The following is a 17,699-nucleotide window of genomic DNA, read 5'->3' on the forward strand; positions in this document are numbered from 1 at the left end:
CACTTAATACAACATCCCTCATAGTTGTTAAGTGGTACACGATCCAAATCCACTACACCAAAACCGATCATCACGTGAGATGATGTAGCTTCAATGGTGAACATCAACATGTTGATCATATCATCCATATGACTCGTGTTCAACCTTTCGGTTTCCGTTGTCCCGAGGCCATGTCTGTACATGCTAGGCTCGTCAAGCAAACCCAAGTATTCCGCGTGTGCAACATTGCTTACACCCGTTGTATGTGAACGTTGAGTCTATCACATCCGATCATCACGAGATGCTTCGAAACGACGAACTGTACAACGGTGCATACGAGGGGAGAACACTTTATTATCTTGATATTAATGTGAGGGATCATCTTATAATGCTACCGTCGTGATCTAAGCAAAATAAGATGCATAAAGGATTAACATCACATGCAATTCATATGTGATATGATATGGCCCTTTAGTCTTTGTGCCTTCGATCTTCATCTTCAAAGCACGGACATGATCTCCATCATCAACGGGCATGATCTCCATCATCGTCGGCGTAGCGTCAAGGTTCATGACGCCGTCTTCATGGTTGTTCACCTCATGTAGCAACTATTACAACTACTTTGAAATACTACTCAACATGAAATTTAAAGACAACCATAAGGCTCCTGCCGGTTGCCACAATACAATAATGATCATCTCATACATATTCATCATCACATTATGGCCATATCACATCACCAAACCCTGCAAAAACAAGTTAGATGTCTCTAATTTGGTTTGCATATTTTACGTGGTTTAGGGTTTTCGAGAGAGATCTAATCTACCTACGAACATGAACCACAACGGTGATACTAGTGTTGTTGATAGAAGAGTAAATTGAATCTTCACTATAGTAGGAGAGACAGACACCCGCAAAGCCACTTATGCAATACAAGTTGCATGTCGAGCGTGGAGCAAATCTCATGAACGCGGTCATGTAAAGTTAGCCCGAGCCGCTTCATCCCACTATGCCACAAAGATGCAAAGTACTCAAACTAAAGATAACATAAGCATCAACGCCCACAAACCATTGTGTTCTACTCGTGCAACCATCTATGCATAGACACGGCTCTGATACCACTGTAGGATAACGTTGCATAGAAAACAAAAAATTTCCTACCGCGAACACGCAATCCAAGCCAAGATGCAATCTAGAAGACGGTAGCAACGAGGGGGTATCGAGTCTCACCCTTGAAGAGATTCCAAAGCCTACAAGATGAGGCTCTTGTTGCTGCGGTAGACGTTCACTTGCCGCTTGCAAAAGCGCGTAGAAGATCTTGATCACGATCGCTTCCGGCGCCACGAACGGGCAGCACCTCCGTACTCGATCACACGTTCGGTTGTTGATGAAGACGATGTCCACCTCCCCGTTCCAGCGGGCAGCGGAAGTAGTAGCTCCTCTTGAATCCGACAGCACGACGGCGTGGTGTCGGTGGTGGTGGAGAAATCCGGCGGAGCTTCGCTTAAGCGTGCGGGATGTGGTGGAGGAGAGAGACCGCTAGGGTTTGGGGAGAGAGGGGGAGGCTAGGGCGCCGGCCAAGGGCAGCCCTAGGTGGTGCGGCCAAGTGTAGGCAGCCCCCTCCCTCTCCTCCTCATTATATAGGTGGAAATCCCCAAGTGTTGGTATCCAAGTCTTCGAATAAGACCCCAACAATGAAACCTCCCATATGTAGGAAAACCTACCCAAGGTGGGAATCCCACTTGGGGTGGGATTCCCCCTTTCCATGAGGGGGGTTGGCCGGCCACCCTAGGGGAGTCCACCTTGGACTCCTCCCCTTTAGGGTTGGCTGGCCATGCAAGGTGGAGTCCCTCCGGGACTCTACTTTCCATGGTGATTTCTTCCGGACTTTTCTAGAACCTTCTAGAACCTGCCATAAATGCACCGGATCATTTCCAAACTTGGAATATGACTTCCTATATATGAATCTTATTCTCCGGACCATTCCGGAACTCCTCGTGATGTCCGGGATCTCATCCGGGACTCCGAACAAATATTCGAACTCCATTCCATATTCAAGTTCTACCATTTCAACATCCAACTTTAAGTGTGTCACCCTACGGTTCGTGAACTATGCGGACATGGTTGAGTACTCACTCCGACCAATAACCAATAGCGGGATCTGGAGATCCATAATGGCTCCCACATATTCAACGATGACTTTAGTGATCGAATGAACCATTCACATACGATACCAATTCCCTTTGTCACGCGATATTTTACTTGTCCGAGGTTTGATCATCGGTATCAATCTATACCTTGTTCAACCTCGTCTCTTGACAAGTACTCTTTACTCGTACCGTGGTATGTGGTCTCTTATGAACTTATTCATATGCTTGCAAGACATTAGACGACATTCCACCGAGAGGGCCCAGAGTATATCTATCCGTCATCGGGATGGACAAATCCCACTGTTGATCCATATGCCTCAACTCATACTTTCCGGATACTTAATCCCACCTTTATAACCACCCATTTACGCAGTGGCGTTTGATGTAATCAAAGTACCTTTCCGGTATAAGTGATTTACATGATCTCATGGTCATAAGGACTAGGTAACTATGTATCGAAAGCTTATAGCAAATAACTTAATGACGAGATCTTATGCTACGCTTAATTGGGTGTGTCCATTACATCATTCATATAATGATATAACCTTGTTATTAATAACATCCAATGTTCATGATTATGAAACTAATCATCCATTAATCAACAAGCTAGTTTAAGAGGCATACTAGGGACTTCTTGTTGTCTACAATCACACATGTACTAATGTTTCGGTTAATACAATTATAGCATGATATATAAACATTTATCATAACCATAAAGATATAAATAATAACCACTTTATTATTGCCTCTAGGGCATATCTCCTTCAGATACGTCCAAAACGTATCTACTTTCCCGAACACTTTTGCTATTGTTTTGCCTCTAATTTATGTATTTTGGATACAACTAACACGGACTAACGTTGTTTTCAGCAGAATTGCTCTGGTGTCTCGTTTTTGAGCAGAAATCCAACTTTCAGGAAAATCCCCGGAATTTATGTCGAAGGTCTTATTTTTCCAGAAGAATTACGGAGCCAGAAGGGCAAGCCAGGTGGAGGCCCGAGGCCCCACACACTAGGCCGGCGCGGCCCAGGAGGGGGGCGCGCCGCCCTATTGTGTGGCCGCCTCGGCTGGCCTCCGACCCCCTCCTCTGGACTACTTAAGGGTTTCGATCTAAAAACGCGAGAGGAGAAGTCTAAGTCGCCAGAAACCATCCAGTACGCCACCACCGTCGCGAAACTCCCTCTCGGGACCAGAAACTCCTTTCTGGCACTCCGCCGGGACGGGGAATTGGAGAAGATCACCGCCATCATCACCACCGACGCCTCTCCATCGACCAGCAATGTTTCCCCCATCCATGTGTGAGTAATTCCCCCGCTGTAGGCTAAAGGGGATGGTAGGGATTGGATGAGATTGGTCATGTAATAGCATAAGATTGTTAGGGCATAGTGCCTAGTGTCCGTAATTGGTACTTTGATGATATTGTTGCAACTTGTTATGCTTAATGCTTGTCACTAGGGCCCGAGTGCCATGATCTCAGATTTGAACATGTACGTTATTGTTTCATGATGATATGCATTGTTTTATGATCTTACCTGCAAGTTGTATACACATGTCGCTGTCCGGAACCCGAGGCCCCAAAGTGACAGAAATTGGGACAACCGGAGGGGAAGGCGGTGATGTGAGGATCACATGTGTTCACAGAATGTTAATGCTTTGCTCCGGTACTTTATTAAAAGGAGTACCTTAATATCCAGTAGATTCCCTAGAGACCCGGCTGCCACCGGCTGGTAGGACAAAAGATGTTGTGCAAGTTTCTCATTGCGAGCACGTACGACTATATACGGAACACATGCCTATGGATTGCTTAGTACTTGGACACCGTTTTATTATTATCTGCAAAGGCCCTGCTTTGATTGTTACATGAGTTTCTCTCATCCATGCAACGCCCGTCATCCATCCCTGTGCCTACAGTATTTTAATCCAGCTGTTTACTGTAATCACTACTGCTGTCTTTGTTCCACTGCTGCTGTTATTTCACTACTGCTACCGCTATAAACTGTTTCTACTGATAAACTCTTGCGAGCAAGTCTATTTCTAGGTGCAGCTGAATTGACAACTCCGCTGTTAAGGCTTTCAAGTGTTCTTTGTCTCCCCTTGTGTCGAATCAATAAATTGGGTTTTACTTCCCGCGAAGACTGTTGCGATCCCCTATACTTGTGGGTCATCACTTGCTGTAACAAAGGATTAGATGTATAGTGTGGAAAATGATGTTTGCGAAGCACAGTAAAGAACAAGTATTGCAGTAGATTGTATTCGATGTAAAAGAATGGACCGGGGTCCACAGTTCACTAGTGGTGTCTCTCCAATAAGAAATAGCATGTTGGGTGAACAAATTACAGTTGGACAATTGACAAATAAAGAGGGCATGATAATGCACATACATATTATGATGAGTAGTGTGAAATTCAATTGGGCATTACGACAAAGTACATAGACCGCTATCCAGCATGCATCTATGCCTAAAAGTCCACCTTCAGGTTAGCATCCGCACCCCTTCCAGTATTAAGTTGCAAACAACAGACAATTGCATTAAGTATGGTGCGTAATGTAATCAACACAAATATCCTTAGACAAAGCATTGATGTTTTATCCCTAGTGGCAACAGCACATCCACAACCTTAGAACTTTCACATCCTTGTCCCAGATTAAATGGAGGCATGAACCCACTATCGAGCATAAATACTCCCTCTTGGAGTTACAAGTATCAACTTGGCCAGAGCCTCTACTAGCAACGGAGAGCATGCAAGATCTTAAACAACACATATATGATAGATTGATAATCAACATAACATAGTATTCCATATTCATTGGATCCCAACAAACGCAACATGTAGCATTACAAATAGATGATCTTGATCATGATAGGCAGCTCACAAGATCTAACAATGATAGCACATGAGGAGAAGATGACCATCTAGCTACTGCTATGGACCCATAGTCTAGGGGTGAACTACTCACACATCACTCCGGAGGCGATCATGGCGATGAAGAGTCCTCCGGGAGACGATTCCCCTCTCCGGTAGGGTGCCGGAGGCGATCTCCTGAATCCCCCGAGATGGGATTGGCGGCGGCGGCGTCTCTGGAAGGTTTTCCGTATCGTGGCTCTCGGTACTGGGGTTTTCTCGACGAAGACTTTTTATAGGCGGAAGGGCAGAGTCGGAGGGCTGACGAGGGGGCCACACGCTAGGGCGGCACGGGCCCCCTTGGGCCGCGTGGCCCTAGTGTGGCGGCGCCTCGTCGCCCCACTACGTATCCATTTCGGTCTTCTGGAAGCTTCGTGGAAAAATAAGACCCTGGGCGTTGATTTCGTCCAATTCCGAGAATATTTCCTTTGTAGGATTTCTGAAACCAAAAACAGCAGAAAACAACAACTGGCTCTTCAGCATCTTGTCAATAGGTTAGTGCCGGAAAATGCATAAATATGACATAAAGTGTGTATAAAACATGTGAGTATCATCATAAAAGTAGCATGGAACATAAAAAATTATAGATACGTTTGAGACATATCAAGCATCCCCAAGCTTAGTTCCTACTCGTCCTCGAGTAGGTAAACGATAAAAAAGATAATTTCTGAAGTGACATGCTATCAAAATCTTGATCAATACTATTGTAAGCATATGTAATGAATGAAGTGATTCCAAGCAATGGTAAAGACAATGAATAAACAACTGAACCATATAACAAAGACTTTCTATGAATAGTACTTTCAAGACAAGCATCAATAAGACTTGCATAGGAGTTAACTCATAAAGCAATAGATTCTTAGTAGAAAGTTTTGAAGCAACACAAAGGAAGATATAAGTTTCAGCAATTGCTTTCAACTTCAATATGTTTATCTCATGGATAATTGTCAATACAAAGTAATATGATGAATGCAAATAAGAAAGTATGTAAGAATCAATGCACAGTTAAAACAAGTGTTTGCTTCTAAGATAGAAAGAAGTAGGTAAACTGACTCAACATAAAAGTAAAAGAATGGCCCTTCGCAGAGGGAAGCAGGGATAAAATCATGTGCTAGAGCTTTTCAAGTTTTGAAATCATATAGAGAGAATAAAAGTAAAGTTTTGAGAGGTGTTTGTTGTTGTCAATGAATGGTAGTGGGCACTCTAACCCCCTTGCCAGACAGACTTTCAAAGAGCGGCTCCCATGAGATTTTTATTTTTGGGTGACACTCCTTCCAACCTTTGCTTTCACAAACCATGGCTAACCGAATCCTCAGGTGCCTTCCAACAATCACATACCATGAAGGAGTGTCTATTTATTTTAGTTTTATTTAGAGATGACACTCCTCCCCACCTTTGCTTTCTCAAGCCATGGCTAACCGAATCCTCGGGTGCCTTCCAACAATCACATACCATGGAGGAGTGTCTATTAAGGTTAATTAATTTGGGGCTGGGAACCCCATTGCCAGCTCTTTTTGCAAAATTATTGGATAAGCGGATGAAGCCACTAGTCCATTGGTGAAAGTTGCCCAACAAGATTGAAAGATAAAACACCACATACTTCCTCATGAGCTATAAAACATTGACACAAATAAGAAGTAATAACTTTTGAATTGTTAAAAGGTAGCACACGAAGTATTTACTTGGAATGGCAGAAAATACCATGTAGTAGGTAGGTATGGTGGACACAAATGGCATAGTTTTTTGGCTCAAGGATTTGGATGCACGAGAAGTATTCCTCTCAATACAAGGCTTAGGCTAGCAAGGTTATTTGAAGCAAACACAACTATGAACCGGTACAGAAAAACTTACATAAGAACATATTGCAAGCATTATAAGACTCTACACTGTCTTCCTTGTTGTTCAAACCCTCACCAGAAAATATCTAGACTTTAGAGAGACCAATCATGCAAACCAAATGTCAACAAGCTCTACGATATTTCTTCACTAATAGGTGCAAAGTACATGATGCAAGAGCTTAAACATGATCTATATGAGCACAAAAATTGCCAAGTATCAACTTATTCAAGAAATTATACTAATTACCACAGGTAGCATTTTCTGTTTCCAACCATATAACAATTAACGAAGCAGTTTCAACCTTCGCCATGAACATTAAGAATAAACCTAAGAACATATGTGTTCATATGCAACAGCGGAGCGTGTCTCTCTCCCACATAAAGAATGCTAGGATCCAATTTTATTCAAAAAAACAAAAACAAGAACATAAAGACGCTCCAAGTACAGCACATAAGATGTGACGGAATAAAAATATAGTTTCACTAGAGGTGACCTGATAAGTTGTCGATGACGAAGGGGATGCCTTGGGCATCCCCAAGCTTAGATGCTTGAGTTTTCTTGAAATATGCAGGGATGAACCACGGGGGCATCCCCAAGCTTAGAGTTTTCACTCTCCTTGATCATATTGTATCATCCTCCTCTCTTGATCCTTGAAAACTTCCTCCACACCAAACTCAAAACAAACTCATTAGAGGGTTAGTGCATAATCAAATATTGACATGTTCAGAGGTGACATACTCATTCTTAACACTTCTGGACATTGCACAAAGCTACTTAAAGTTAATGGAATAAAGAAATCCATCAAACATAGCAAAACAGGCAATGCGGAATAAAAGGCAGAATCTGTCAAAACAGAATAGTCCGTAAAGATGAATATTTCTGGGGCACTTAACTTGCTCAGATGAAAATGCTCAAATTGAATGAAAGTTGTGTACATATCTGGGGATCACTCACATAAATTGGCAGATTTTTCTGAGTTACCTACAGAGAATACTGCTCAAATTCGTGACTGCAAGAAATCTGTTTCTGCGTAGTAATCCAAATCTAGTATGATCTTACTATCAAAGACTTTACTTGGCACAACAATGCAATAAAATAAAGATAAGGAGAGGTTGCTACAGTAGTAACAACTTCAAAGACTCAAATATAAAACAAAAGTGCGGAAGTAAAATAATGGGTTGTCCCCCATAAGCGCTTTTCTTTAACGCCTTTCAGCTAGGCGCAGAAAGTGTGAATCAAGTAACATCAAGAGATGAAGCATCAACATCATAATTTGTTCTAATGATAGAATCAAAAGGTAACTTCATTCTATTTCTAGGGAAGTGTTCCATACCTTTCTTGAGAGGAAATTGATATTTAATATTGCCTTCCTTCATATCAATAATAGCACCAACAGTTCGAAGAAAAGGTCTTCCCAAAATAATGGGACAAGATGCATTGCATTCAATATCCAAGACAACCAAATCAACGGGGACAAGGTTATTGTTAACCGTAATGCGAACATTATCAATCCTCCCCAAAGGTTTCTTTGTAGAATTATCAGCAAGATTAACATCCAAATAACAATATTTCAATGGTGGCAAGTCAAGCATATTATAGATTTTCTTAGGAATAACGGAAATACTTGCACCAAGATCACATAAAGCATTACAATCAAAATCATTGACCTTCATCTTAATGATGGGCTCCCAACCATCTTCTAACTTCCTAGGAATAGAAGTTTCACGTTTTAATTTCTCTTCTCTAGCTTTTATGAGAGCATTTGTAATATGTTTTGTAAAGGCCAAATTTATAACACTAGCATTAGGACTTCTAGCAAGTTTTTGTAAGAACTTTATAAGTTCAAAGATGTGACAATCATCAAAATCTAAACCATTATGATCTAAAGCAATGGGATCATTGTCCCCAATATTTTGAAAAATTTCAGCAGTTTTATCACAGGCAGTTTCAGCAGTTTTAGCAGTTTCAGGCAGTTTTCACACTTTGCATTAGGAGTAGAAACATTGCCAACACCAATTATTTTACCATTGATAGTAGGAGGTTTAGCAACATGTGAAGCATTAGCATTACTAGTGGTGGTAATAGTCCAAACTTTAGCTACATTGTTCTCTTTAGCATTTTCTTCTCTTTCCCACCTAGCATGCAATTCGGCCATCAATCTAATATTTTTATTAATTCGAACTTGGATGGCGTTTGCTGTAGTAAATTTTTTATTATCATTATCCTCAGGTTTAGCAGCCATTTTATTAATTAAATAAGATTGTGACGCAGACATGTATGAGATTCGGTTTTCAGCATTTGAAAGCTTAGTTTGCAAACCAGAAATCTCCATATTCAAATTTTCAAGTTGATTTCCTATATTTTTCAACAAGGCAGATTGTTCATTCATAGTTTTAGTAAACAATTGATTTTTCTCAAATTGTGATTGCATAAAGCTCTTAGTAGATCTTTCAATTTCTAACACCTTTTCCTCATTAGGTGAAACATATCTACCATAAGAATTACCATAATCATTACCACTAGCAGGATATGGCCTATAGTTGTTGTTACCAAAATTATTCCTATTAGCATTGTTGTTGAAATTATTATTTTTAATGAAGTTCACATCAACATGCTCTTCTTGAGCAACCAATGAAGCTAAAGGAACATTATTAGGATCAACATTAAACCTACCACTCGTAATCATAGACATAATAGCATCAATCTTATCACTCAAGGAGGAGGTTTCTTCAACAGAATTTACCTTCTTACCTTGTGGAGCTCTTTCCGTGTGCCATGCAGAGTAATTAATCATCATATTATCAAGAAGCTTTGTTGCGGCGCCTAGAGTGATGGACATAAAATACCTCCAGCAGCTGAATCCAATAGGTTCCGCGAATAAAAATTCAATCCTGCATAAAAGGTTTGGATGATCATCCAAGTAGTCAGTCCATGGGTAGGGCAATTTTTAACCAAAGATTTCATTCTTCCCTATGCTTGGGCAACATGCTAATTATCCAATTGCTTAAAATTCATTATGCTACTTCTCAAAGATATAATTTTAGCACGGGGATAATACCTACCAATGAAAGCATCCTTACATTTAGTCCATGAATCAATACTATTCTTAGGCAAAGATAGCAACCAATCTTTAGCTCTTCCTCTTAAGGAGAAAGGAAACAATTTTAATTTTATAATGTCACCATCTACATCCTTATACTTTTGCATCTCACATAGTTCAACAAAATTATTAAGATGGGTAGCAGCATCATCAGAACTAACACCAGAAAATTGCTCTCTCATAACAAGATTTAGTAAAGCAGGTTTAATTTCAAAAAATTCTGCTGTAGTAGCAGGTGGAGCAATAGGTGTGCATAAGAAATCATTATTATTTGTGCTTGTGAAGTGATACGTCTCCGACGTATCGATAATTTCTTATGTTCCATGCCACATTATTGATGTTATCTACATGTTTTATGCACACTTTATGTCATATTCGTGTATTTTCTGGAACTAACCTATTAACAAGATGCCGAAGTGCCAGTTGCTGTTTTCTGCTGTTTTTGGTTTCAGAAATCCTAGTAACGAAATATTCTCGGAATTGGACGAAATCAACGCCTGTGGTCCTATTGTGCCACGAAGCTTCCAGAAGTCCGAAGAGGAGACGAAGAGGGGCCACGAGGGGGCCACACCCTAGGGCGGCGCGGCCCCCCCTTGGCCGCGCGGCCCTGTGGTGTGGGGCCCTCGTGCCGCCTCCTGACCTGCCCTTCCGCCTACTTAAAGCCTCCGTCGCGAAACCCCCAGTACCGAGAGCCACGATACGGAAAACCTTACTGAGACGCCGCCGCCGCCGCCGATCCCATCTCGGGGGATCCAGGAGATCGCCTCCGGCACCCTGCCGGAGAGGGGATTCATCTCCCGGAGGACTCTACGCCGCCATGGTCGCCTCCGGAGTGATGTGTGAGTAGTCTACCCCTGGACTATGGGTCCATAGCTGTAGCTAGATGGTTGTCTTCTCCCCATTGTGCTATCATTGTCGGATCTTGTGAGCTGCCTAACATGATCAAGATCATCTATCTGTAATTCTATATGTTGCGTTTGTTGGGATCCGATGAATAGAGAATACTATGTTATGTTGATTATCAATCTATTGTCTATGTGTTGTTTATGATCTTGCATGCTCTCCGTTATTAGTAGATGCTCTGGCCAAGTTGATGCTAGTAACTCCAAGAGGGAGTATTTATGCTCGATAGTGGGTTCATGTCTCCGTGAATCTGGAGGAGTGACAAGAACCACTAAGGTTACGGATGTGCTGTTGCCACTAGGGATAAAACATTGATGCTATGTCTAAGGATGTAGTTGTTGATTACATTACGCACCATACTTAATGCAATTGTCTGTTGCTTTGCAACTTAATACTGGAGGGGGTTCGGATGATAACCTGAAGGTGGACTTTTTAGGCATAGATGCAGTTGGATGGCGGTCTATGTACTTTGTCGTAATGCCCAATTAAATCTCACTATACTCATCATAATATGTATGTGCATGGTCATGCCCTCTTTTTTTCTCAATTGCCCAACTGTAATTTGTTCACCCAACATGCTGTTTATCTTATGGGAGAGACACCTCTAGTGAACTGTGGACCCCGGTCCAATTCTCTATACTGAAATACAATCTACTGCAATCTTGTTTCTGTTTTTACGCAAACAATCATCTTCCACACAATACGGTTAATCCTTTGTTACAGCAAGCCGGTGAGATTGACAACCTCACTGTTTCGTTGGGGCAAAGTACTTTGGTTGTGTTGTGCAGGCTCCACGTTAGCGCCAGAATCTCTGGTGTTGCGCCGCACTACATCCCGCCGCCATCAACCTTCAACGTGCTTCTTGGCTCCTCCTGGTTCGATAAACCTTGGTTTCTTTCTGAGGGAAAACTTGCTGCTGTGCGCATCATACCTTCCTCTTGGGGTTCCCAACGAACGTGTGAGTTATACGCCATCAAGCATATTTTCTGGCGCCGTTGCCGGGGAGATCAAGACACGCTGCAAGGGGAGTCTCCACTTCTCAATCTCTTTACTTTGTTTTTGTCTTGCTTAGTTCTATTTACTACTTTGTTTGCTGCACTAAATCAAAATACAAAAAAATTAGTTGCTAGTTTTACTTTATTTGCTATCTTGTTTGCTATATCAAAAACACAAAAAAATTAGTTACTTGCATTTTCTTTACTTGATTCATCATGTTTCCTTTTAATTTTACCACAAAAGACATACCGGTAGGACGTGGGTCTATAGTTGGGAGAAATAATATAGAAGAATTTTTCAATCATGTTAGTACCATTGAAGACTTTGAAGATAGACACTTGGTAGACCTTGCGCCTACTTATGAAATTGCTGCTGCTTCTTTAGTTCACATGTTGGAAATTAAATTTGTTAATCTTAATCCTATAATCCAACACATGTTTCTCACACTTGGTGATATGGAAGAAGGGGAAAAGAAAGATTTTGTTTTAGAAACCCTTCTTAGAGAATTTGGTGGTACAGCAAGAGAGGCTAGAAAGGTCTTTGCTAAATTTAATATGCTTGGTTCTTACACCAATTTTGTTAGTCTCCTTGAAAAGATGGATATGGATAGAATAAAGTACACTAATAATATTAATGATGGAGGGGAGATCAAAGCACCAATACCATGTAAACTCTTAGCTATGAATGATGCACTAGAAAATAACTATGCTTGGCTTGTTCCTGAAAATTTGTTTGATGAGAGTAGCACGCCTAAGACTAATGAAAAGGGAGATGCTAAAACTTATGTATCTAATATACTATGCCTGGTTGAGAAAACTCCACACCCCGCTGAGAATGCACCACCCTTTGATAATACTTGAGACACACTTTCTGCGCCTAGCTGAAAGGCGTTAAAGAAAAGCGCTTATGGGAGACAACCCATGTTTTTACCTACAGTACTTTATTTTTATTTTGTGTCTTGGAAGTTGTTTACTACTGTAGCAACCTCTCCTTATCTTAGTTTAGTGTTTTGTTGTGCCAAGTAAAGTCGTTGATAGAAAAGTTCATACTAGATTTGGATTACTGCGCAGTTTCAGATTTCTTTGCTGTCACGAATCTGGGCTAAATTCTCTGTAGGTAACTCAGAAAATTAAGCCAATTTACGTGAGTGATCCTCAGATATGTACGCAACTTCATTCAATTTGAGCATTTCCATTTGAGCAAGTCTGGTGCCATTTTAAAATTCGTCAATACGAACTGTTCTGTTTTGACAGATTCTGCCTTTTATTTCGCATTGCCTCTTTTGCTATGTTGGATGAATTTCTTTGATCCATTAATGTCCAGTAGCTTTATGCAATGTCCAGAAGTGTTAAGAATGATTGTGTCACCTCTGAATATGTTAATTTTTATTGTGCACTAACCCTCTAATGAGTTGTTTCGAGTTTGGTGTGGAGGAAGTTTTCAAGGATCAAGAGAGGAGTATGATGCAACATGATCAAGGAGAGTGAAAGCTCTAAGCTTGGGGATGCCCCGGTGGTTCACCCCAGCATATATCAAGAAGACTCAAGCGTCTAAGCTTGGGGATGCCCAAGGCATCCCCTTCTTCATCGACAACATTATCAGGTTCCTCCCCTGAAACTATATTTTTATTCCATCACATCTTATGTGCCTTGCTTGGAGCGTCGGTTTGTTTTTTGCTTTGTTTGAATAAAATGGATCCTAGCATTCACTTTGTGGGAGAGAGACACGCTCCGCTGTAGCATATGGACAAGTATGTCCTTAGTTTTTACTCATAGTATTCATGGCGAAGTTTCTTCTTCGTTAAATTGTTATATGGTTGGAATTGGAAAATGATACATGTAGTAATTGCTATTAATGTCTTGGGTAATGTGATACTTGGCAATTGTTGTGCTCATGTTTAAGCTCTTGCATCATATACTTTGCACCCATTAATGAAGAAATACATAGAGCATGCTAAAATTTGGTTTGTATATTTGGTTTCTCTAAGGTCTAGATAATTTCTAATATTGAGTTTGAACAACGAGGAAGACGGTGTAGAGTCTTATAATGTTTACAATATGTCTTTTATGTGAGTTTTGCTGCACCGGTTCATCCTTGTGTTTGTTTCAAATAACCTTGCTAGCCTAAACCTTGTATCGAGAGGGAATACTTCTCATGCATCCAAAATACTTGAGCCAACCACTATGCCATTTGTGTCCACCATACCTACCTACTACATGGTATTTCTCCGCCATTCCAAAGTAAATTGCTTGAGTGCTACCTTTAAAATTCCATTCTTCACCTTTGCAATATATAGCTCATGGGACAAATAGCTTAAAAATTATTGTGGTATTGAATATGTACTTATGCACTTTATCTCTTATTAAGTTGCTTGTTGTGTGATAACCATGTTTCTGGGGACGCCATCAACTATTCTTTGTTGAATATCATGTGAGTTGCTATGCATGTTCGTCTTGTCTGAAGTAAGAGAGATCTACAACCTTATGGTTAAGCATGCATATTGTTAGAGAAGAACATTGGGCCGCTAACTAAAGCCATGATCCATGGTGGAAGTTTCAGTTTTGGACAAATATCCTCAATCTCATATGAGAAAATTATTAATTGTTGTTACATGCTCATGCATAAAAGAGGAGTCCATTATCTGTTGTCTATGTTGTCCCGGTATGGATGTCTAAGTTGAGAATAATCAATAGCGAGAAATCCAATGCGAGCTTTCTCCTTAGACCTTTGTATAGGCGGCATAGAGGTACCCCATTGTGACACTTGGTTAAAACATGTGCATTGCGATGATCCGGTAGTCCAAGCTAATTAGGACAAGGTGCGGGCACTATTAGTATACTATGCATGAGGCTTGCAACTTGTAAGATATAATTTACATGATACATGTGCTTTATTACTACCGTTGACAAAATTGTTTCATGTTTTCAAAATAAAAGCTCTAGCACAAATATAGCAATCGATGCTTTCCTCGTTGAAGGACCTTTCTTTTACTTTTAATGTTGAGTCAGTTCACCTATTTCTCTCCACCTCAAGAAGCAAACACTTGTGTGAACTGTGCATTGATTCCTACATATATGCATATTGCACTTATTATATTACTCTATGTTGACAATATCCATGATATATACATGTTACAAGTTGAAAGCAACCGCTGAAACTTAATCTTCCTTTGTGTTGCTTCAATGCTTTTGCTATGAATTATTGCTTTATGAGTTAACTCTTATGCAAGACTTATTGATGCTTGTCTTGAAGTGCTATTCATGAAAAGTCTTTGCTTTATGATTCACTTGTTTACTCATGTCATATACATTGTTTTGATCGCTGCATTCACTACATATGCTTTACAAATAGTATGATCAAGGTTATGATGGCATGTCACTCCAGAAATTATCTGTGTTATCGTTTTACCTGCTCGGGACGAGCAGAACTAAGCTTGGGGATGCTGATACGTCTCCGACGTATCGATAATTTCTTATGTTCCATGCCACACTATTGATGTTATCTACATGTTTTATGCACACTTTATGTCATATTCGTGCATTTTCTGGAACTAACCTATTAACAAGATGCCGAAGTGCCAGTGGTTTTTGTCTGCTGTGGTTGGTTGCGGAACTCCTAGTAACGAAATATTCTCGGAATTGGACGAAATCAACGCCCAGGGTCCTATTTTGCCACGAAGCTTCCAGAAGTCCGAAGAGGAGACGAAGAGGGGCCACGAGGGGGCCACACCCTAGGGCGGCGCGCCCCCTCCCTTGGCCGCGCAGCCCTGTGGTGTGGGGCCCTCGTGCCGCCTCCTGACTTGCCCTTCCGCCTACTTAAAGCCTCCGTCGCGAAACCCCCAGTACCGAGAGCCACGATACGGAAAACCTTACTGAGACGCCGCCGCTGCCGATCCCATCTCGGGGGATCTAGGAGATCGCCTCCGGCACCCTGCCGGAGAGGGGATTCATCTCCCGGAGGACTCTACGCCGCCATGGTCGCCTCCGGAGTGATGTGTGAGTAGTCTACCCCTGGACTATGGGTCCATAGCTGTAGCTAGATGGTTGTCTTCTCCCCATTGTGCTATCATTGTCGGATCTTGTGAGCTGCCTAACATGATCAAGATCATCTATCTGTAATTCTATATGTTGCGTTTGTTGGGATCCGATGAATAGAGAATACTATGTTATGTTGATTATCAATCTACTAGTCATCAACCCGTGCAACTGCACGTGGGCTAGCTATTTTAAAATCGTATAAATATTTTCCATGATTCATAATATTACAGTTTTTAGTAGAAGCAAACCAAATAGTACACAACAAAAAAGGGATTCAGATTTTTTTTGAAAAAGGGGCAACCCTGCCTCTACATCGATCGAAGAATATAGCCTTTTATTACTTTATTTAGACATAGTATTATATCTAATTACAAATCATGAGTATCATAAAGTCTCAAGAAATATTTCGATATTATATTTAGAATTGCATAAGCATATTTAGGCACTTACTATAGTGCTTTTTTGAAATGCATGCAATCTCATGGAAGAGTATACCCGTTGTGTTACGATTTTTATAAAGCTACCCAAACATAAAGAGCATAATATCCCGAAGCTCCGGCGATATTAAGTGGCATCAAACTTGTAGTGGCAATGTCCGCTAAGCCTGATACTTGGACAGCGATTGTGTTGCTCAATGATATGAATAGTTTAGGACCAAAAAAAATGCAAACCTACCACGGCTGGAATTCTGACTGAAATTAAACATTTGCTCCAAAACTTGTTGTGGTGTGTTGCAAGAATCAGTCCCGCTCCCATAGTGGAGTTCATCATGAAAGACTAATTCTAGCTGCAGTCTGAGCGCTATAATATAATTAAGTAAATTACACATCATAATTCCTTTTAAACACACCTCTGAGATTTTCCTCGCACATAATTTTAACCTAGTTCACAACTTGTATGACTGACAAATAATCCACATACGACAGAGGTCAGCAAAAATAGATTGTTTCCTGATAGATTTTAGTTCTGACGCATTTGCTAAATGTAAATAGCAAGTTAATATCCAATAAACTGTTATTCCACTACAGTGGCGGATGTTAGAATCACGATATAGCTGCCACCTCATCAGTATTTACCTGATAGATATCAAAAGAAAAAAATTAATTAATTCAAAAATAGCAACCACCTAATGTAGGGGACAAATTCTAATGGTTAGTTAATATGATAGAACATTCACATGATTTTTGTATAACATCTGTTATGAATTATTAACATGTCTATATTGGAATTATACGTTTCGGTGAAAGTCTAACAACATATAAAGAACATGCAGAAAAAAGACTATAGGAGTAGTTTGGACGTTGGACGATGATGGCATCAATTAAGTGCATAGCCGAGTTTTTATGAGCGAATGCCCGTCGCTTATTTTGGCCAACAAAGTAGATATTGCTGCATTGCATGTATGTTTAAACATTTACATTGCCAAGCACCAATAAATAAGAAAGAGCTAGATGATAGGAAAGGATCGGAACCAGCTAGGAAAACGATAGATTGTACATACTGTTTTTTTTAGCTGGACAGGGTTGCGTAACCTTTGGTAATTATGTTCTTTATGCAAACTGCAAACTGATTACCGTCAGGTCCGATCCATGCCTGGCAGCTCGTATCGCATAGTTTCTGGTCAACCCAACCTTGAGGTAGACTCTGTGAATAATCCATCTGCCAGCCGTACCATTAATCCAGCTTGATACGCATTGACAACATAGCAAGATTGATCCTGAAAATTCTCTTCCGCATCATCGAGCGACCACTGCCTTCTCTCTTCCTCTCGCTGGTCAGGCTTAGATCTCTG

This window comes from Lolium perenne, chromosome 3 (assembly GCF_019359855.2).
Source record: "Lolium perenne isolate Kyuss_39 chromosome 3, Kyuss_2.0, whole genome shotgun sequence".
NCBI lineage: Eukaryota > Viridiplantae > Streptophyta > Magnoliopsida > Poales > Poaceae > Lolium > Lolium perenne.